The sequence below is a fragment of the Parasteatoda tepidariorum genome, chromosome 2 (assembly GCF_043381705.1).
Source record: "Parasteatoda tepidariorum isolate YZ-2023 chromosome 2, CAS_Ptep_4.0, whole genome shotgun sequence".
NCBI lineage: Eukaryota > Metazoa > Arthropoda > Arachnida > Araneae > Theridiidae > Parasteatoda > Parasteatoda tepidariorum.
In genome coordinates this window covers 82,357,015-82,379,222 of record NC_092205.1, presented here as the reverse complement: position 1 = coordinate 82,379,222, position 22,208 = coordinate 82,357,015, and the positions used below count along the sequence as shown (strand labels likewise).

General features: G+C 28.7%; 1 long non-coding RNA gene and 3 other non-coding genes across 5 annotated transcripts in view; 1 reads left to right on the top strand and 3 right to left on the bottom strand.

Annotated features, from left to right (window-relative positions):
- LOC122270466 (uncharacterized) overlaps positions 1-22,208 on the bottom strand; it is a 79,639-nt gene that overhangs the window by 46,318 nt on the left and 11,113 nt on the right. For both annotated transcript variants that reach the window (XR_011636192.1, XR_006225813.2), the window contains exon 2: positions 6,429-6,743. This is a non-coding gene — a long non-coding RNA (uncharacterized lncRNA). The remainder of the gene's footprint in view (positions 1-6,428; positions 6,744-22,208) is intronic.
- On the top strand, positions 13,169-13,241 carry TRNAK-UUU (transfer RNA lysine (anticodon UUU)). Its single transcript has one exon. It is a non-coding gene; the product is annotated as a tRNA-Lys (tRNA).
- On the bottom strand, positions 16,603-16,675 carry TRNAK-UUU (transfer RNA lysine (anticodon UUU)). Its single transcript has one exon. It is a non-coding gene; the product is annotated as a tRNA-Lys (tRNA).
- On the bottom strand, positions 20,416-20,488 carry TRNAK-UUU (transfer RNA lysine (anticodon UUU)). Its single transcript has one exon. It is a non-coding gene; the product is annotated as a tRNA-Lys (tRNA).

Genomic DNA, 22,208 nt, shown 5'->3' with positions numbered 1-22,208 from the left:
AAATGCACCTTAAAAGCTTTTAGTTTACCTCCACACCCAAAATCGGGGCAACTATACAACAAATTTTTAGAAGACAGAAAAACATGTAAAATAATACACTTTCAACAGTGGAAATAATTTTGCGTAAATTTCATTTCCTTATTCTTTTTATTTTTCAAATAAAATTCCTAAATGATAAAAAGGAAAAAAAATATTAAAAAAAGGTAGCGAATAGACTATAGGCGAATGAGCAATTATTTATATCAATTGTTTAATTTCTCGCTGGAAACGGAAAATAAGAATTTATGACTTTAATTATACTTATTTATCATTATAAGTCAACGTCTTAGTTTTTCACTTTTACCCATTACCATTATCAATGTGATTGCTATTTAAATTTTTATAATTACTTATTATTCTTTTTAATTTTCAAATGAAATTTATGAATGATAAAAAGAAAACAATATTTAAAAAAAGGGAGCGAATAGGCAGTAGGCGAATAAGCAATTATTTATATCAAATGCTTAATTTATCGCTGTAAACGTAAAATAAGAACTTATGACGTTAATTATACTTAATTATCATTATAAATCAATGTCTTAGTTTTTCACTTTACCCATTACCATTATGAATGTGATTGCTATTTAAATTTTTATAATTACTTACTTGAAGCCTGACTTCTACGAACCTAAATTCGCTAATCTAAATTCTGTGGACCTAAATTCAACAGTTTTAATTTTAAAATAAATAATAATTTGTTGTCAGAAAGTTAAATATTTATAACTTCAAAAAAAACAACATTTAATTTGGATTCATAAATTGTTTCAAAATATTTCTAAAAACGTCTTTATATCAATACTTAGGAAAAACTTTTATACTAAACGCGTAAGTAATATATATCGCATTTTATCAAATACGTTTTATTGTTTTGCGTCAAACTGTGAGAAAGTTTGAAATGCTGAAATCTGGAGCGGAAATTTTTGATAGTTTCAAAAAAAAAAAACAAAAAAAAAAANAAAAAAAAAAAAAAAAAAAAAAAAAAAAAAAAAAAAAAAAAAAAAAAAAAATATGTCCCCATAAAAAAGTGAAGAGGAGGAAGAAAAAAATGGCTAACTTAATTTAGAGATATTGCACTAAATGAATTAAAAAAAAATCAAACTAATAAAAAAATTAACTCAACGAGTTACAAAAGATATAAACTTTAAATCTTAAAGACGTTCTCTAATGCATCCAACTCAATAAAAAATGACAATGCGAACGATAAAGTTACAAAAAGCATTCCTCGATATATAAAAGCGATCTTGACAATAGAAACAAAAAAAAGCATGATTTATGTAACAGAAAACGGTAGTAACAATTTTTTTCTTCCCTTTTTCATTTTCTGTTACAATGTGAGATCTCCGTTGGCCAAAAGACAAAGACTGCATTTAGTTAAACCACTAAAAATCCGACAGAGTGGTTAGAAAAAATATATGAAGGCCGTAAATCAGTGAAAGTGTCTGGGATTTATACAGATTCATTTGACACGGGTCATAGTATAAGATTGTCAACTGAGGTGGGGAATTTTGTCAAGTATTTTCCACCTTCTAGTTTTATTTTCTTTCTTTTTCTATCTCTCTTTTTATCTCTTTTTTTCCCCCTTTCTTTTTTTAAAACAGATTCAAGCAGATCGTTTTTTATTTGTTTCTTTATTTCTGTGTGCGCCAGTAACTTACAATTGTTTTGTAATTTAAGCTTGTGAAGTTATGTGCTCAATAATTGTTATATATTGCTAAAATGCTTTAATTTAAAGGTTGTTATACAGGTTTAGTATCTTCTTTTTTGTTCTTTTATAATTTTTTTATTTGCGCATCAGTCAGTATTTAAAATTATAATAAGTAATTTTAAAATTCAGATTCATTTTAAATTGTTAATAAATTAATTAATAATAATTGTTATGTTATGCATAATAATTGTTATTCTCAATAATTGTTTAATATTATAAGACTTGGTTTAATTTAAGGCTGTTATAAACGTTTAGATCATCTTCTTTTTTTTCTCTTTTTTCTTTCATATTTTTTTAAATACATTTAAAACTTTAATAATTAAATACTGATTTATTTAAAAATTATGATTAGCTAAAGAACACATGAAACTTCGATCACTAGACTCTATGATGCGGATTTTGAAATAATAAGGATACTTTACTGAAAAGTTCTGGTAACAAGAAGAACTGCTCAGAGAAATTTTCTAGAGAAAGCCAAGGCCTACCCTGGACTGTCATCCCAATGGTGATGATAAAAAAGTACTAAATACTTAAATAAATTTACAAACATGCCTAATGTATGTCATATTTTTTTAATACAATTTTATTCATTATATACATTTTTAAAAATTTATTTTCCTTTTTATTTTGTTATTTTGCAGCTAATATGGTTGTCAAATTATTAACATTGAATATTTATATGTATTTATACCATACATTTATGTATACATACTGCCATGTCTACGCTTTTCTAATGATACAGAAAAACTTTCTTAAAATTCTAAAAATATTTGTCAAAATTCAATAGAAACTTCTTTAGCGAAACATAATCAACAAAAGGTTTGACTACAGGATAGTAAACTTCGGATCAAATTTCTAATTTTTGGTAAATTTAAATTTTAAAATCTTCTATCCAGTACTGGATACAGCTGCATGATTATTTCCTCTCAAATCCGATATTTGTCATTTATTTATTTTAATTACAATACCCAGTATGCATTGCGTACTGAATTTTTCGTAAACTGCATTCAGTATTAACTTTCAGTAAGTTAATAGAAAACTTATTTTTTATTTATTTTCAGTTCAAGAAAAGTATTTCTAAAAAATTTAAACTGAAGTTAAGCAAGAACAGGACCAAAAAAATTGAATCGATGTATTTAAATTTGAAAATTAAAAATTCAATTTAGATAAATTAATGAAGTCAAGTTCTAGCTAAAATTATGTTTCAAAATGATTACGTATATTTTTTTTGAACTCCGTGGAGATAGTTATTCGGAACTATTTTTAAAAGATAATTCATGTAGTTATCTTTTAAAAATTCCTTTTTCAAAGATAATTGTTTCCTATTATCAAAGGACAGTTCTTCACTTTGTTAGTTTTTTAATATACTCAAGTCTAAAAATTCTTGATGGTTCCATCAAAAAATGATGATGGTTTTAGTGTGACTCATGATGGTCCAGTATCGCTTTACGGTCACCATCACCCAACATTTCCACTATGTGTTCATAGTTTTTTATATGCAAAGAAACAACCATCATTCCATGATAGAAAATGCTACTTTAATATGATGGTTATCCATCAAAAGAAGTTTGACTCTCATGAACCAACTATCCATGATGGTTCCACCTATACATTTATATTATGGTTTAATGGGAATTTCCGATGCTTCAACATGAACAAACCATCAAAGCAAGTTGCTATTCTTTTGTTGGACAATCATAAATGCGTCTGAATTCCTACATTAAGGAGATGGAATTATTCATGGTTACCATCAAGATTATGTCGGTCCATCAATGGAAACCATCAAAAATTTTGACTTGGGTAATAACTAATTATATGTAATTAGTTTTTTAATATAATAACTAATAATATATAATTATTTTTTTAATATAATAAATATAAGATGACTAGCAAATCACTATTTTTATTTCATTTATCTGATATATTCATTGGATCGTTGATTTATTTCAAAGCAACTTAACACTTTAATCTTTTTGTTTAATTTTAAGAAAAAAATTATTACAGTGCTGTTACTTTGAAGTTAATGGCATATTTTGCTAAATTTTTGCGTGTTTTCAAAACAGGATAGATTCTTAAGTTTTTGCTAAATTTTATTTGGCGTTTTCTGAAACACGAATTTTATTTTAAAGCTCTTTTGTATTTAATGCACTCATTTTATTTGAAAAATTCTCACCAAAGAGCCGTTTCCTTGAAATTAATAATCTAAGCTAAACATTAGATCATTCTTAGTTAAAATTATGTTTGTAATTTGCGTTATGACCTTGTAGAACAGAGCTGCAACCATGATTTCAAGAATCATTATTGATGCGTCCATTAATATTAATTGAATAAATAATTGCTGGTCAAATTTCATTTGTACTATTGCAAATTTTTACTTATGAAAAATATCAGGTAGGAAAAAAAATGTGTTTTACTTTACGCATTTTCTGTGCTTCATTTCCTTCAGCGTTAAACACTCTCTCAAATGAAAATTGCATCTAATATAATAGCAGTCAGATTTAAAAGCACGGTGACTGAGAATATAATTAAATCCATTATTTTCTAACATCTCTTTTTTAAAGAAGGAAAAAAAAAATTATTGAATATTATAACATCAGCAGCATATTTTCACTGAGCATTAAAGCTTAAAGAGAGAAGGAAAAAAACCACTAAAAAAGTAATATTTCACGCTCCATGGTTTTTTCATTCGATCTGTCATCATAAGAATTGTGCATGCTCATCTAAAAGCTCACTGTCCGAGGAAGGGCTTCATGCTGTGTTAATTTTCAATCAAGACCCGGCCGGATCTTTTTTTGTGATCCTTTTCATCGCGCTTCTTAAACAGGCATTGTTCGCCAAAGTTGAAAATGGTTTATGATTTCTGCAGAATCATTTTCTTGAAGCCTCCTCTCTCTTTTTTAGTTTGGTCAAGGTCGAATTTTTAAACAATTACTTAAACTAGTTGTTGAGCTTTTTGTCTTCGGCCCAGCAAACATTGTGTAATTGAAGCGCGTGAATACGGGATAATGTCATTGCAATTACACAATTTCATTCAATCGTTTTGATGAATTAGGCTCTTATGCTTTGTGATATGAGAATTACCATCACTGAAAGACACTACATTTAAGAGGCAGTTTCGTGTTCTCAAATTCATTCATCTCCCGGATTGCGAGTGTATTATACGATAATAGAACAAAAGCAATTATAAATCCCTCAGATCAAGACTTGGAAGTCAGAGATTCAAGAAGTTTGTGCCTGATTTAATTTACATAAAAAATAAATGAATCGTTGTTATAAGGATTAACAAATAATTTTGGGTTACGGTGATCAATTAATTATTCCATGACGGTTATCAACAAAAAATTCTATAAAAGTGATTAACAAATAATTCCACGATAATGATCGACTAACAATTCCATGACGCTTTTCAAAAAATAATTCTAGGGAAGTACTCTTTGCGATTGAAGGGATTGTCATCTTGGATTTAAGGTTAAATTTTCGATTTTCGTTTTCCTGGTATTTTCTGGCATTTTGCACATTTTTGATGATATAGTTTTATTAGACAGCACAATTACTTTTTATAATAGAAAAAAATTAAGCTTTTAAGTTAAACTTCTGACTTTCGCTTCCTTGAGTTTTTTTTATTATTTCTTTTCCTTTTTGTACGTGACACACGAGTACATTTTTCATTAAGTACATTTCTTTTCTAATTGATAATCTAGTGTTATTAGACAGCACAATACCTTTTAAAGAAAGATGGAAAATAAAAGAGTCACTTTAGTAAGTTGGGAGATATAACGCTTAGTTTGTTTTCAGAGCTTTTATGTTTTTTTCTCACAATTTTAAAATGATAAAATTATGCGATTTGTAGTTTTGAGTATGTCGTTTTAAAATTATATATTTGCTACTCTTTAGATATATATGTTAAAATTTAATTTTATTACAGCTTAAACTGGTGAAAATCAATTTGAATTATACTAAAAAATTTTAAAAAATTATTTTAATGTAAATTGCACAAAAATAAAGATATTTCTCAAAAAAACCTAATAACAGACGATTGAATTCTACTTAATTACCTTTCAAAAAAGGAAGAAAAAAAATGAGATATGAGAAAAAAAATACCAAATTAAAAAAAAATTCTTCTTACTTGTGCAACTTTTTCGAAATATTAATGCTATTTCTACAGCAGAAATGAAATAACGCAGAAAAGGAAAGAAAATTATCTTCAGCTATTTAGACGAAATGATGAAAAAGAGAAATGAAAATAAATAAATAACCAAATAAAAAATAAAATTTTTTTTTTTTTTTTAAATTTTATATTTGCATCTTTTTTGAAATAGAAAAGCTAACTCCTCTCGCGAAACGAAGGAAAGCAGAAAAGGAAAGAAAAGTTAGTTATGAAAGAAAATAACCAAATGAAAAAATCAACAATTTCTTCTAATTTTTTGCACCTTTTTTGAGTATACTAACTCCTATGGCAAAAATAAAGAAAAATCACCAAATTTAATTTCTTTTTTCTTTCGTACTAGATTACCGGGAATGGGTAATCTTGTACCTCCTCATAAATGCTTTATTTTTATGGGCAAATAAAAATAGTTGACTATGCAGGAATGGAAGCATTTTAATGACTTAAAAAATTGTGTAATAACTTTTTTAAAAAACCCTTTTGCAGTATATTAATTAGCGCAAAAAAAATATTGCTTACTCATAAAACTTCGTTTCATCTGACTTGCTTTTACTGCACCACAGGACTACGCATTTGACTTAGTAAGCAAAGGAAATGCGTCATAAAAATTCCACTCTGAATATGAATAGCAGGTCCAGTGCACATTGTCCACTCTATTGAGTCTCATACCGCTTTCTTACTTAATGACAATCTCGTTGTCCACCTCTTTTCTTCTTCACCCTTTTCTTTATCACTTTCTTGAAGTAGACTAATCTGCTGACCACTGCATGTATGCTTTCTTTTATTCATCTGTCTTGCATGTCCAATACTTTAGATAGAAAGACCACCCAAAGCCTATAACATGAAAAATTGTATTGAGTCTACCTACAAAAGCGTGTCAAAACATGAAAGAGTGCAATAAAATTTAGAGTAATAAATATTTTATTAAGATTGATATAGCGTCACAGAAACGAATGATTATCTTTCGGCCACACGCATACAAAAATACTTCATTGCATGTTACACCTGAAATCAGCTTTTAAAAGATGCATTGTGATATATGATGCGGCAAAACTTCTATTATCCGCCGCCGGAATATACGGTACTCAAAATAATCCCACTACATTTCGCGTCTTAAACGTAAACAGAATGAATGGGCTGCTTGAGACCATTCTATTTTTCCCTTTAACGTTCATTCAATTATTTTCTAATATCGTGATTCTTATAATCTGCAATAACATTGATTGATTGTGATTCAAAAATTAATACTAAAAATTATTAAAAGAAAACCTAAATTATGCTCCCTTGTAGCCAGGATTTAACGAGAGGGTATCGCATTGTTTCCTTTTAGTTATTATTTTTTATATCCGTCATCGAACAGCCGAAATAATTTTGGGTTTACGACTACTAAGGTTCAACTCCGTAGCTTTGTAATTTTAAACCAATCCAGAAGGCAAGGAAACTCCTGGATCAGTACTCCCAGAGGTATTGATTTGTTATGAGAACATGGAAGACGTTGCGATTCGACAAATTTAGCGTGCATCAGTCACCATTTACCACACGGGGAGTCTTCGGCCGGCCTGTGATAGAACCTTTCAGTTATTAGAAATATTTTTACACAAAGTTCATTGTTTGTAGAATAATTAGCACATCCAATTGTGTGACGATTTTATTTCATTTTATAACCGTCGTTGAAAAGATGCCCGATTTTGGTTTTACCACTACTAATGTTCAATTCTGTAACCTTGTTATTTTGAACCCAATCCATAAGACAATGGAACTCCTGGACTTTTTGATGGAACTAGCCCGCTTTTCATTACTTGGAGAGGAACACCTTCCACGTTAAGCCTGACAGCAAGGGGACTCTAACTCATGATCACTGAGCTACTACCACTGAGGATGTTTTACGTCAGCGCTGTGGTCGGTGTGAGCCGGGTGCGGAATTCGTATCGGCCTGCAATCGCTGGGAATCGAATCAGGTTTTCCTCATTGTGAGGCGAACGCTATATCCCCTTAGCCACTATGGCTGATAATGTGAAGATTAAAATCACCAGACATTATTCAATTGAAATACAAATGTATTTAGCGGAGCTATTAAAGCATCCGCTTCAAACGATTGATTCAATTCACAATTTTGATTCAATTCACAATTTTGATTCAATTCACAATTTTGATTCATTTCACAATTTTGATTCAATTTACAATTTTGATTCAATTTATAATTTTTACATGTATCAGTATCTCAAATTACCAAATATTTCTTCCTCAAAATTTAATTAGAATAAAAATGTTAAAATCTTAAAGAATAATAAAAAAAAAAAAATTTCGATTTTTACAAACTTAGGGAACATTCCTACTGAATGTGGTGCGATACGAATGTATCAAAGACCTGTTAATTAATCTCATGCAACAGAAAATTGTTCCCCTTTGTATTCAATTTGGAGTATTCTAAAGATATTTTGTATCATATATTATGCAAAAACAAAGATATTTATTAAAAGTATAAAAACACTCAAATGTATAATACTGAACTTCCTTTCAAAAACACTGATTTTGGAATTGTGTTAATATGATTTTATCACAAAAAATGAATGTAGGATTTGAAATTCCGCTCCATCGACATCTAAAATTCTGATTTGGTGACGGCATTAGATTTTACAAATTTCGAAAGATCGTGTTGAGTATAGTGAATGTCTTCCACCAGATTGTTTCTGAATGTGCTGAATTTGCAAATTCTAAATTTCTAAATGCATATTTCATTTAAATTTTTATTTTGATGAAAAAATAGCTAAAGTTACTTTCAGCGTAGCACTGGAAAATATTTTGTATTAAAACGTAGAGTTTATTTTCAAAACATTTGAATCCTACACAAAATATTTTATTTTTAATAAAGGGAGAAAGAAGGAAAATATCGCCTCTTAAAATAAAAACCAATTTAAACTTTTTAGTTTACTATCGGTTATTTTTAGTTTGGAGTGCGTTATGAGTTGGGAAACTGATCCAATATTGAAAAATTTTATATTTTAATTTTCTTTAGAGCTAAAGTAAAGAAAAAGCATTATAACGTTTTGAGCGCTTGATAATATTCGTAAAAAAAATATATAAAAAAACCTGTCAAGAAGTTTTTGAACGAACTCAGCTTTAAATGCGCTTTAAATTTTTAGGAATAAACTGATGATAGATATTTACTTTATTCAGAACTATTTTTCAAAACATATAAAAGACAATGTCATCATCCAATCACAATTTGAAATGTAAGGCGTGTGTGTGCTAGTTTTGGTTCTTCACCCAGAAAAAATTATTACCAATTTTGCAATCAACATTTTTTGGAATATTAACTCTTTGACGCCGAAATTTTATTCAACACATTTTTCAAACTTTTTCTCTTTATTTTGCTTTAATTTCGGTCATAATAAATGAAAAACATTGAACTTAACGTTAATAGATTATAGTTATGAAATACAGCATGAAACACCGGTGTCTTTCTTTTGTGTTAAAGGTTAAGTCTTCCAAACACTTACAAACTATAATTTTTCAGATTTGCACTTATTTGCAGTTATTTAGATAAAAAAGAAACAGTTATTCGTCATAGAAATTTCTTTAATTTTACGAAATCTATTATTGATAATTTTTTGAATCTAAATAGAAAAAAAAATTCAAATTACTTTTTTTTTTTCGATTTTATATTTTAATGCAAAAAAAAATTGCGATAATCTAACAGATTCCTTAACTAACTATTAGATGGATTTACTAATAGGAAAATACTAAAATACAATTTTGTCTTTTAATAGTGTCAGAAAAAAAACTATATTTAAAAAAAAGAACACAGGTTTTCCCTACTGCGTCAAGGGGTATAACGCTTGTTTGTTCTCAGTTTTCATAAATATTTTCGTTTTTGCGGAAATTAGGTTTAAATAATTTTTTTAGCATCATCCAAATCAATTGAATCCACTTTGGCCTAAGACCAGTTACCAAGTCTTAACACAATACATTTAATAGAAATCTAGTAATTTTTGCTAGAAAAAAAAATTTTATTGAAAAAAACTTATTGTATAAATGTGTTCTGAAAAAAATTGCATTGTATAAATAACTTTAAACAAAGTACTTGAGTCTGCAGTTTAGAAAATGAGTATGTATTTTCTGTTTTCGGTGATAGAGTTTCATTATTTTTGCAGTAACTTCGAAAGTTTTTTGAATGGCTGTTTCTTACAGAATAAACCAGACCATAACCTGCCTTATTTTACATTAAAAGATAAATCGAAAATTTTGCTTTTAAAACCCTTTACACCCCAATACTCAATACAATCTGAATAATTTTTCGATCACCAGGCTAAAAATTCTGCATCGCCCCCTGCACTCCTTAAACATGTTCTGATTCAACAACGGAACATACATTTCATTCCTAATCCCAACTCCCCTAAAAAAAATTCAATAAAAGAGATAAATTTAGTGCTTACGTATCACTAACAAAGAACCCGTGAAAATATGCTTTTATTATTATTCCTTTACTACACTGTTTTTCGATAGCTTTAACAGCTGTGAAATTGTTGTGCTGTTATTCTTGTCTGGTGGGACGTCCCCTACAAAGGATGATTCTTAAATTTAAAGGGCCGCACCTTTGTATGCTGTGTTCAGTCCATTGTATTCTCTTAAATTTGAGCAAAAAAATCCTTGATCTTCATGTTGGTGCAAAGCAAACATTTTTTCCATGCAAGAAGAAGAAAAAAAAGTGGGGGATTTTTTTAAGAAGGGTGGCATTCCATAACCCACCCCCGACAAAACGGATGTTCGTAATGCATTTACGCACCTGTGCGACCGTGTTATTTGAAATAAGAAATTGATTTGTAGGGTTACCATTCCAACTATAATTCTTTTGCAAGGGAGGTTACCATCCCAAATATAATTCTTTAACGGAACTCAACTAAAAAATTTCCATATTGCTCCATTTGGCGAGGTAGGTATTTCGATTTTCTTAACAAGTTCATATTTGATATCTGATTTGAAAATATCTGTTTACATCTGATTAGCTGCCCCTTTCCAAAGCTCTTTAGTCAAAAAAATAAATAAATAAATAAAAATGAAATAGGAAAGCTTCATTTTAAATGCCTTGCACTTAATACACAGCAATAATTTTATACTATACGTTCCACTTACCGTAAAGAATTATCTGGGCTTTAGAACGTACAAATAACTAAAATATTTGAAATGACATATAACTTTACAAAATTTGAGTATTAAATGTTATTAATTTTTTTTTTTTTTTTGAATTTCAAAAAGTAGCTTACTTGGTGATTTGAGAAGAAATAATTAATAAGAAAAGCTACAATCATACCTTCATTATAAAAATGTGACTATATTCATAAGTTATACTTCGAGGACAAAACAGGGGAGCGTCCTTTAAAAATTTTACGACATGAGGACACCTACAATTATGGAAAATATTAATTTATATAAGCAACAAATATATACTTCTTTTTTTTTTAATCTAAATTGATAATTTATGTGAGATGCAGAACAATGTTCATCAACCATGTGGTATGAACCATTTCATTACTAAATAGTTTTGAAATATCATATAACATTCTGTTAAATTAGAATTTGTCTATTTTTTACTGAAATCATATAAAAAAGAGTATCGCGCTCTCATTTATTAGTTTAAGCAAGATTTTTTTTCCTTTCCGTTTGCATTCGCTGCAAGACAAAATTTAACAACAATGCAAAAAGTGCGCATTTTCGATCTTTTTGATATTTCACTGCATGTAAAAAAAAAAAATAAGTTTTTGGAGAAATCCGAGTATATTTGAAGTCACATGTTAATATTTGAGGACATTTTCTGCCTTTAAAGATCTTGAAAGTTTTTGGGGACAATCAATGAAATTCGATCACTGTCCTCAAAATTTAGTTTTTAACAGCATTTTATATGAAAGTTCAGCATTCCAGATCTGTCATAAGAAAATTTGACTCCTTCAATATCCTATTTTTTTTTTCTTTCAAATTTGTAACTGATTTTTAAATTTTAGTATTTAGTTTAGTTTTCTCTAAAAAAAAATTTCTTTTTTAACAAACTGATGAATTGATTTCATCTTTTATCATATTCTATTTATTCAGAATTTAGATAGGTATGCTTTTGATACTTTAAAATAAAGATCATAATAGTTTGTAATATAAATGAGAAATCTACACTACGAAATTGTTTACAGAAAAATAATAATAACACGTGTTTTTACTAGTCAATAAAAACTTTAATAACAAACACATAACGTAAATGGAAAAAATGACATACCTATTTCAAGCGTTATGTGAAAGCTTCACAACAACAATGAATGATGAAAGCAGAAAAGTTTAAGAATAAGAGAAGTCTAAGTTGAAATAAAAAATAAGGTAAAAATTATTTACAATGAGTAGTTAAATTTTCAACTATATGAATATTAACAGATATTTATGAAGTTCAATTCTAAAAAAAATTTCCTAGAAAATATGAATAAAAAACATTGAAATAGGGTCCCTGAAGTTTGCCGCTCCTATTTTCCATTTATATATGTTTACAATTACAGTAAGCAAAAAATTATGTCTTAATTTATGTTTCTTAATCAGCACTGCAGCCTTGTGTAGACTGAAATTTTATCGATTTGTTTCCTAAAAATAGAGTGATTTCACGCAAAATTTCGTTGTTTCTCAACTCTAAGGTTATTGATTACATTTTTTTATTTATTCCAAAATTTTATTATCTTAAAGTAGACAAAAAATTTAATAAATGCCAAGTGAATTATTTTAATAGAGCAGATTGGAAACAATTTTATACCCCAATTCGTCATTCAGGTTAATGGGAAAGCTTCTCCGTGCGGGGGCTAATTAAACTGCTAAGAGATCAGAGACTAGGTAATTTTCTGACAACCCGCACATCAAATTGTTAAATTTTCAAATAATTTAACAAAACTAAATATAAAATTCTGAAAATAATTATAAATTTTTAAAGGCTTCAGATTTTAAAGAAGAGAAAGAAAAAGAGTAGAAAACAGCATTTAAAAGTTAGTCATTGCAGAATTTCCCTTTTTAAAGGTAACAAAACTAAATATTAAGTTCTGAAAATATTAATCACTGTGGATCGTCCCTTTTTAAAGAAACACGTTAAAATCTATATTAAAAAAAATGAAATATAATAAAATAGAAAACACAAAAAATAAAAAGCTAAATGGAGTAGATAAAAATTAAAGTTATCTTATCAAGTCTAACATCAGTTATATCTATTATTTATAAGCAATTAACTTAATTTAGTTCGAGCCCGGATAGCTCAGTCGGTAGAGCGTTAGGCTTTTAACCTAACGGTCCAGGGTTCGAGTCCCTGTTCGGGCGAATATTATTTTTAGTTCATTTTAAGCAATCAAGGTATGGTAAGTTAAAATTGACTAAAGCTTCAGTTGGTTGAGAAATTTTGTAGAAGAAATATAGCCAAAATTTAATTTTTTTTTTTTTAAATATGTAATTTACAAAAATTTAGTTTTAGAAAAAAATGAATAAAAATAGAACGAAAACACTCGTTTATAAATTTAGAGATTTTACTAAACTAACAAGTTTTTTTAAATAGTTATAAAATATATAATATTTATTTTGAATTAATATTTTTTGATTTGATTGAAAACACATTTTTATGAATAATCCAAGAAAGAAAATTATATTTCACAAAAATATCTGTAGTTAATAAAGTTAATAAAAATAATAGACTTAAAGAACTGGAACTGGAAACAACACTTTTTTGTGTTTCACGCAAAAGTAGTATTAAATCAGTACACATAAAATCGGGTTTATAAAAGTGTTATTTAGTTTATAGCTTACACTTTTTACGGAACATCATCCTATGTAATATTTTAAATTTTTAATTGAAATTGTATTTTACAAGACCAGAAAATAATTATACATTAAGTTCTTTAGAAAAGCTGCACAAAAAGGCTAAAAACATGTTCTTGCGTCCTGATAGTTTTAAATTTATGATCAAAAGTTACAGTGCTGATCAATATGTTCAAGTATTTTTGTAACTTAAACTTTTAAACTAGTATTAGTACGGCAGTGGGAATAAATGTTTGTTGTTCATAACTGATCATTCCTACGTTAAAACTTTGTACATTAATCTGAAGCATACACATCCTACGCATTGATCTACACAAATTTCAGAATTTCATGTTTTATCAGTAAGTTATCATCGATATTTTGTTACTGTTCAAAACAACTTAAGAAAAGAAAAAAGTTTTTTTTTCTTTTCTTGTTTTACGGAGGAGGAGATTATAATCAATGCTTATACATAAGATAATAAAATCTCCCGATTCCCAATTTTTTCTTAAATGCAAGAAAACAAAAACAAAAAAATTATGCAGCAAAAAATTTGTAAAAAATTACAGGTTTCAAAAACGTCAAATTAAAAAAAAAAGTTAAATTTGGGAAAAGAAAGAGTTGGAAAATTTTTTTTTCAAGTAATTTCAGTGGTCACGAGTTTTTCTCACTAAAAAAAATATTACTACAAAAATGTATTATTCAAAATTTTCTAAAGTGAATATTATAATATTATAAATGAATAATAATTTTTAATATTTGTTTTAGATAAGAAAGAAACAGAGAATATAAAAATCCTGAACATAAAAAAAAAAAAATTCTTTTTCGAAAATTTTTTACCAAAAATAATTTTATTTTTACAAACCAGACTAAACACTCTGTCTGACTAAAAAAAAGCTTCCAAAAAATTTTTCTTTGTAAAATATTGCATGTATTTTTGGTTTTATTGATTTATTGCTAGCACAATCATATTATTTCATAACCGTTGTTGAACAGCCATCCCAATTCTGAGCTTACGTTCAATGTTCAATTCCGTAGCACTTTAACTATGAACTCCAACTGGAAGACAAGAGAGCGACTGAATCAAGTATTGGTAAAAACTAGCCTTTGTGGAGTAATTGTTGAATGAACTAGCCAGCATTTGCGTTAAACGGCGAAGAAAATCACAAAACCTGCCGTGGTTAGCCTGATGACAAAGGGATTCTAACCCATGATCCGTCTACCATTGAGGATATTATTCATTATCACTGTGGTCGGTGATAGTTCAGAGCAGTAAACGTACATCGACCATAGCTGGGACTCAAACCTGGGTCATTTCATTGGGAGGGGAGGGAAGAGTTTTATAACCTCCACTGAACAACCGACCCAGTTCTGAGCTTACTACCATCAATGTTCAATTCCGTAGCGTTGTAATTTTATGAATCATTATCAATTTATCCAAAAAAAGAAAATCATTATTTTTGAAAATATGAATAATAAGCAAAATAAGTAAAATAAAAAGAAGGCTTCGAAAAAGAATTTTCTTTTTATAGTTAAAAATATAATTTCTTTACTTCATCAATTAATTCCTAATACAAATAATTATAAAATAATTTTTATCTTATAAAACCTAGTTGGCAATATCATCCCTTTCCGATTCCTGATAAAATCTGGAATATTTATCAAACCATATCATTCTCCCCCCTTCGCAATCGAAGAGTATCGAATCTTTTTCCTGACACATAGTCAATAAGCAACAATCAATTTCCTTTTCATTTAAAAGTGATCCCAAAACGATAACATTAACTGCTATAAAACCTCTCACCTTTTCCCCATATAGGATAAAGATCCGTTTAGAATCACACATATATGGGTGCCCGACACCATCACCTACTAATCCTGTCAAGTGATAATAATCTGACTCATGTCCCTGAATCGTACTATGTATATTCAGTTTAGTTGGGGTGGCTTAGTAAAAGTGTACATGGATTGTATGTGCATAGGGGGTTGGGGATGATACCGTGGCATGGCACCCAGATAACCCCTCGATTCAAGAGCCATGCAAACATATAGGTGCTCGAGGTGCTGAAAGTTTGGGTTTGCTCTGATTCAATAATGCTACTGTGCATTTTTTCCCCGTGTTTTTTTACTATTCGTGGCTTTTGAGCCTCCAACTAGTAACGACATTTTTGGCATGGAATGCTTAAAAAGAGATAGGAGTGTTCGAATGTTTTGCTACTTTTTTTTTGAGTTATGGAAGCTATTTTCCTGAAACGGTGTAAATATCCTACATAAATATGTTGTTGGATTTGTGAATTTAAAACTGTGCTGGTAGGGTAAAAGCCAGATTATAAAAATCTATCAAAGATGGTGGGTAAAAAAAAAATCAATAAAATATATATTAATTAATTTTTAAAAACTATTTCGTAAATTACTAAATTAATTTTATTATTTTTTAAAAGTTGATTTAATAATATGTTAAAAATACTTAAAATATTATTTTACAATAATATTTACCGCATAATTATAGACGTGTATAAACCTAATTGAGTGATTTTTGAAAGTTATTAAGTTATTTCATTACTGAATTGCTAAATTCCTTTGAATATTTTTTTAAAAATAAGCATGATATATGTTATGAGCATTTTGTATTTATTAAGAATATATTTTACGTAGTAATGAGGAGATAACGGTATATTTTCGGCTATGTGAAAAAAAAAGCGTAAAATAAAGCACACGTTTGCATATATATCATTTATATAACATTATACAACAATTACGAGCCTTAAAACCTTTTCCCTACGCTTTCCATAAAAAACGGATTTTTGTACACGTTTAGGCACCGAGGTTTCACAATTTTTTGTTTATTTCCTCTAATCCAGCTGCACAAAAAGGAATAAAATTAATGGTCCGCCCGAACAGAGACTCGAACCCTGGACCGTTAGGTTAAAAGCCTAACGCTCTACCGACTGAGCTATCCGGGTTCTCAACTGATGAAGTTTCAAATGCTCTGTTTCGTTATACGTTTTTATTTTTAGAGTTTTCAAAACTTTGATTTCAGTTTTCATTACCTAAAGAAAATAATAGTTTTACAGTGTTTCTAAATTTGCAGAATGAAAAGCCTTACAGTTGTATCTTGTTTGCCTAGTTATTATAAAGCCTAGCTCCATCCTGTAAAATGACATCTTTCCGAAAAATTGTTTAGACTAACCTGCATGACCATCTACGACAAAAGGAACAATCTTCTTATAAAACTGAATTTTAATTTTAATTTTTTTTTATAATTGCATATTCTATTATTGCATATTCTATTATTGCATATTCTATTATTGCATATTCTATCATTGTATATTCTATTATTGCATATTCTATTATTGTATATTCTATTATTATATATTCTATTATTGCATATTCTATTATTGTATATTCTATTATTGCATATTCTATTATTGCATATTCTATTATTTCATATTCTTTCCATTCTGATATAGTTTAATCTCAAAGTAGTAAAAATTATGAACATTGAAAACGCCTTCATAAGAGGCCGTTACCAATGTTACCATTTTGTATTTTAGGTAAATTTCTGATTTTCGTTTTCTTGGTATTTATTTATTTATTTATTTGTACTTAAAACACTTTTGATGACATGGGAACATTCGATAACACAATACCTTAAAAAAAGTCAAAAATAAAGAGATCACTTTATTAGATTTTGAGATATATCACGGGATCATTTTTAGAAGTTAAATGACTTTTTCCAGAAAATTTTAAATCGAACAAATTATACGATTTGTGGCTTTAGGTAAGTCGCTTAAAATTATACGTTTGTCAGTTTTTAGATACATTAAAAGTTAATTTTTTTAGACTTTAAAGCGATGGAAACCGTTTTGGTGATGTTGAAGAATTCTTTCCTCGAAAATTTCGCAAAAAGAAAAAGATCTTCATCGAAAATTTAATAACCCTTTAGCATTAAATGGGACACCGGTATCCCTTTTGTATATTTTTTCTGATGCTCTAATTACAACCAATATATCATGGTATTTTTCAATTATATAAGAAAAAAACATTTTAATAATTACTAAAAAAATCTTTATGATTATTATTGGAATTATTTTATACGTACTTAAATATAAAATTTAAAATAAGTAGTTCGTAAAAAAAAAATTATTATTTCATTCACATTAAAAAATGTATCAATAATTGATTATATAAATTTAAAAACAATTTAATAATGAAGAACTGTTTCTCTTAGATGTAAACTGCAAATAAGAGCAAATTTGAAAAATTATCAAGGTCAAAGGGTTAATAGCATGTTCGAAAAAGAAAAAAAAAGCTGCTTACTTTATAAAAAAAAATAAAAAAATAAATGAAATAAATAAGCGCATAATTATGGGAATCGAAAAATATGCAGATATGAGAAATATTGAAATTACAAATCAGCAGATCGAGATATTCTTGCCTTTTTTTAATGTTAACTTTATTGTTCTAGTGCTTTATAACTTCTTTAAATTAGTTTAATAATAATAAAAACCAGATATAAAAATACCTCCTTGAAATCATCAACATTATTTTCTTTTCAGATCTAAAATAAGCATGAAATAATCATTAGATACTTTTTTATGTATTTTATTCACTATTGCATAGGCCCTCCTGTTTCAATACAAACGACTCCTTTCCACCCCTTATTAAAAGCATGCCCTAATGTCTGTCATCTGTCCCTGATGGCTTCAGGGTTCCCTGATTACCCCGATTTCGGGAAAGGGGGGACATGAGCAGCATATGAGGAGAAAAAGTTATGAAGAGTTTGAGGGGAAAAGACGCGAACTAGATCCCTTAATTGAGCATTTATTGATTTCATAACTCAATATGAGCACAATGCGTGGGTGTAACTCATGATGAGTGGTTAATCATGATTATGGAGAGAGGGTAGCCCCCGTTCAAAACATGAATTCTCTTTGAATTGAATGAAATGGAAGGTGGTTTTTATCTAGTAATGCTAATTAAGACGAATAATGTGAATTAGTTCAACTAGAAACACAAAAGGAAAATTTCGGTTTTATAGCATCATTTGTATGAAATTGATATTTTATACGTATAAATAAAAGAAAAATATGTTTTTATAAAATTGTACTATTAATTACACTATAATTACACTGGTGACTATTTTTGGTGACTTACACTGGTGACTAAACAAAAACTATTAATTACACTGGTGAGCAAATTTTTGTCGCATTTATACAAATGCCTAATCTTGCCTAATTCGGGGAGGGGATTTCAAATCTGCAAACAGTTTTTTTTGCTAATTTAGTTACAGACGTTCTTATAAATGATATCCTTAGTCTTTTTTTTTTTTTTTTTTTTTCTGGTCGAACTGTGTGAGCGTCATATATGACAGGGAGTCACGTAATGTTGCGACAAACTTCTAGGGGAGTTAGGGAACATCATCAGGATTAAAATTGCACATGAACCCATGCCCGGAATTGTCGTCGCACTTGGTTAGAGGGGCTTACCAGTTATGAATCGCTCAGAAACACGCGTAGAAAAAGATCATAGTAGGGGAAGTGCCCAAGCGGCGTATGAGGACATTTTAGGGCATGAGTTTTAATCCTGATGAGGTACCCAAACTCCATGTAGAAGATTGTCGCAATATATTCACAACCCCCTATTATAGGTAACTTTTTAAACTTGTACATTTTGACAAAAAATGTAATTAAAATTTCTTTAAAAAGAAATAATAATAAAGTTAAATAAAAAACTGTTGATTGGAGAGAGAAATCGATTATTATAGATTTGAAATCAGCGATACGAAAGTATCTAAGATATGTTAAGAAAATCTCATGCTGAAGGAAATAAAAAAGAAATAGTTCTCCAGTGTTATCATGAAAAAATGCATTGTTAGTAAATAAAAATTCCTTATCTCAAACTTAATTTCTTACTTATAGTTAATAAAAAAACTATTTCTTTTAACTTTAATACTATTAATGTGCAATTTTACTGTCTTAATTATGATTAATAAATAATTCTCTTTCTTCCTGCTATAACAAATATGATAAATTCTTGTTTCTTACTTATGGTTAATTAATAATATATTCTGATGGTATTTATGTAATATTCTAGCTTCACACTTATCGTTCATAAGTAATTTGTCCTCATCTCACAATTTCATTTGTCTACAAATCTAAGTTCTTACTTATGATTAAAGAATAGTTATGTTTCACTTTAATAGCTTTCGTCTGCTACTCTACTCTTTTAATTATAGTTTATATAAAACTATTTTCAATATTACGATATAATTTATGCTCAATTGTCTAGCATACATTTTAAAAAATTATCAAAATTTTGAATACGTTTTTATAAAATGTTTAAAGTTTTGAATTTTTTAAATGAATTATTATTTATTTTAACTTAATAAATAATATTTTACGAGAAAATAGCTCATTTTACTAATCAAACATTTAAAAAATATCGATAACTGGAGTTTAGTTAACTTTTGTTTCGTGCTTTTCTCGGGAAAAATTAATTTGTAGTTCTAAGCAATTAATTACCTATATGATAAATAAAAAGTAATACAACATGAACAGTGACTCGACCTATCTGAACTGTTTAGTTAAAAGCCTAACGCTGAACTGACTCCGGATTGCTAGCTATTGATTATTTGAATGCCAATGAATGCCATAAACTCACATTTAAAAAAGGAAAATACATACGATAAATAAAAGTAATCCGCCCGAACAGGGACTCGAACCCTGGACCGTTAGGTTAAAAGCCTAACGCTCTACCGACTGAGCTATCCGGGCACGCTTGTTGCGGTATATTTTTACAAAGATTACAATGTTCTACAGTTTAAAATCGTGTGATTTGTTTTTGAACTCTCTGATTTGAACTGTCGATGAGAATTTGACAGCTGGCTAAAAACAAGACACCCACAAACAAGAACAAAAATAGATTTTAATCTTTCGCTTCTCATTTTATCGCAAAAATGTTGCAATCAATGCGTCTTAGTTGTTTTGCCAGAAATTAAACGTAAAAATTTTGAATTCTTTCTTTCATTTTTTTCCAGCCACGTGACTTAAATTGTTATTGTGCTGTTGTAGGTTAAAAGGGCTGAAACACTTTGCATTCGTGTGATTGATCTTAAAAAAGTTAAAAATAATAACCTTTGAAAGTAAAAAATGAACGTGGGGAGATTTCAAATTGGAAAGTTTTAACTCGTAAGGTGAGGACACATGCCAGCATAATTCGAGAAGGTATTATCGCTGACCTAATGAAGTTCCGATGAAAATATAAGATTGTCAGGTAGAGTGATTAAACGTTTTCCTTTTGAGACCCAACGTTCAATATATTTGACAAAATTTAGTTAAATTTTATCACTAAAAAAATAGTAGTTGAAGAACTTTTTTCCATTTGTATGTCTTTGCAAAGCTATTGTCTTCGTAAAAATATAATTGGATTTATCCGCGTTGGACGAGGTTTTTAATTTATTACTGGCGGGAAAGCGCGGGGTGGGCCTTAGCCTTCTCAAGGATCTTCCATCCTGACTTGTTCGCAGCAACAATTTTTCAGTTTTTATAGTTCTGAGCGAGGATGTACAAATATACAGAATTGGGCCATCTGAGTTTGGGCCTTCTCTTTGGTCNATTAATATTTCTGTATATTTGTAAACAAAATTGTAACCTCCTTTCTTTTGAAACTTTAAATAATTGATTGAGGTTGACTGGAAGTAGTTGCCAGACGCGGATTATACGGGTAAGGGTTTTACTAACCTATCTGGAAGGAAAGAAAGAAAGTTCTGTACGAGGATGTACAAATATACAGAATTGGGCCATCTGAGTTTGAGCCTTCTCTTCGGTCGATTCCCAGATGACTTAGTCATAAAAATCTCTTTAGATATACAGTGCGCAAAAAAAAAACTTTAAAAAAAAACTGCTTATTTTTTAATCTAATGATCGGATCTTCACGTTCTGGAACTCACTTTTAATAGCTCAAGGGGGTGACCTTAAATATGCTAATTGAGAAGTGCAGACGATATTTCAAGTTACGAAATCAGACACAAAAACGTGCTTTCTCTAAATAAACATACATTTTTTTTTTTAACGAATTCGGATTTCTGACCCTCCATAACATACCGGAAAAAAACATAGGGGATAGCCGCAATCTGGGAAATATGGTCATCATAGTTCGGTCAGGAGAGCCATCCAAAGTTTTACAATTTGAGCATTTCGCCATATCTCGGGAACTTTTTAAGCGAGTTGAGGAATTTTTGCACACAAACATAAAATTCGCTTGCCCAAAGAAATTTTCTAGCGAAAAATACTTTCTATTAAATATTTCATATTCTTTATTATTTTATTAAAAATAGTTGAAAAAATTTTTAATTGTAAGGCATAAAACTTTTTACATCAATTAAAATGCACGTAATAAAATACAGAATTTGAGTGCATTCGGTAGAGTAGTTCTTGAGAAATCGGATTTTAAAAATACGACTTCCATAAAATTTGATTTTTGATTAACTATTTG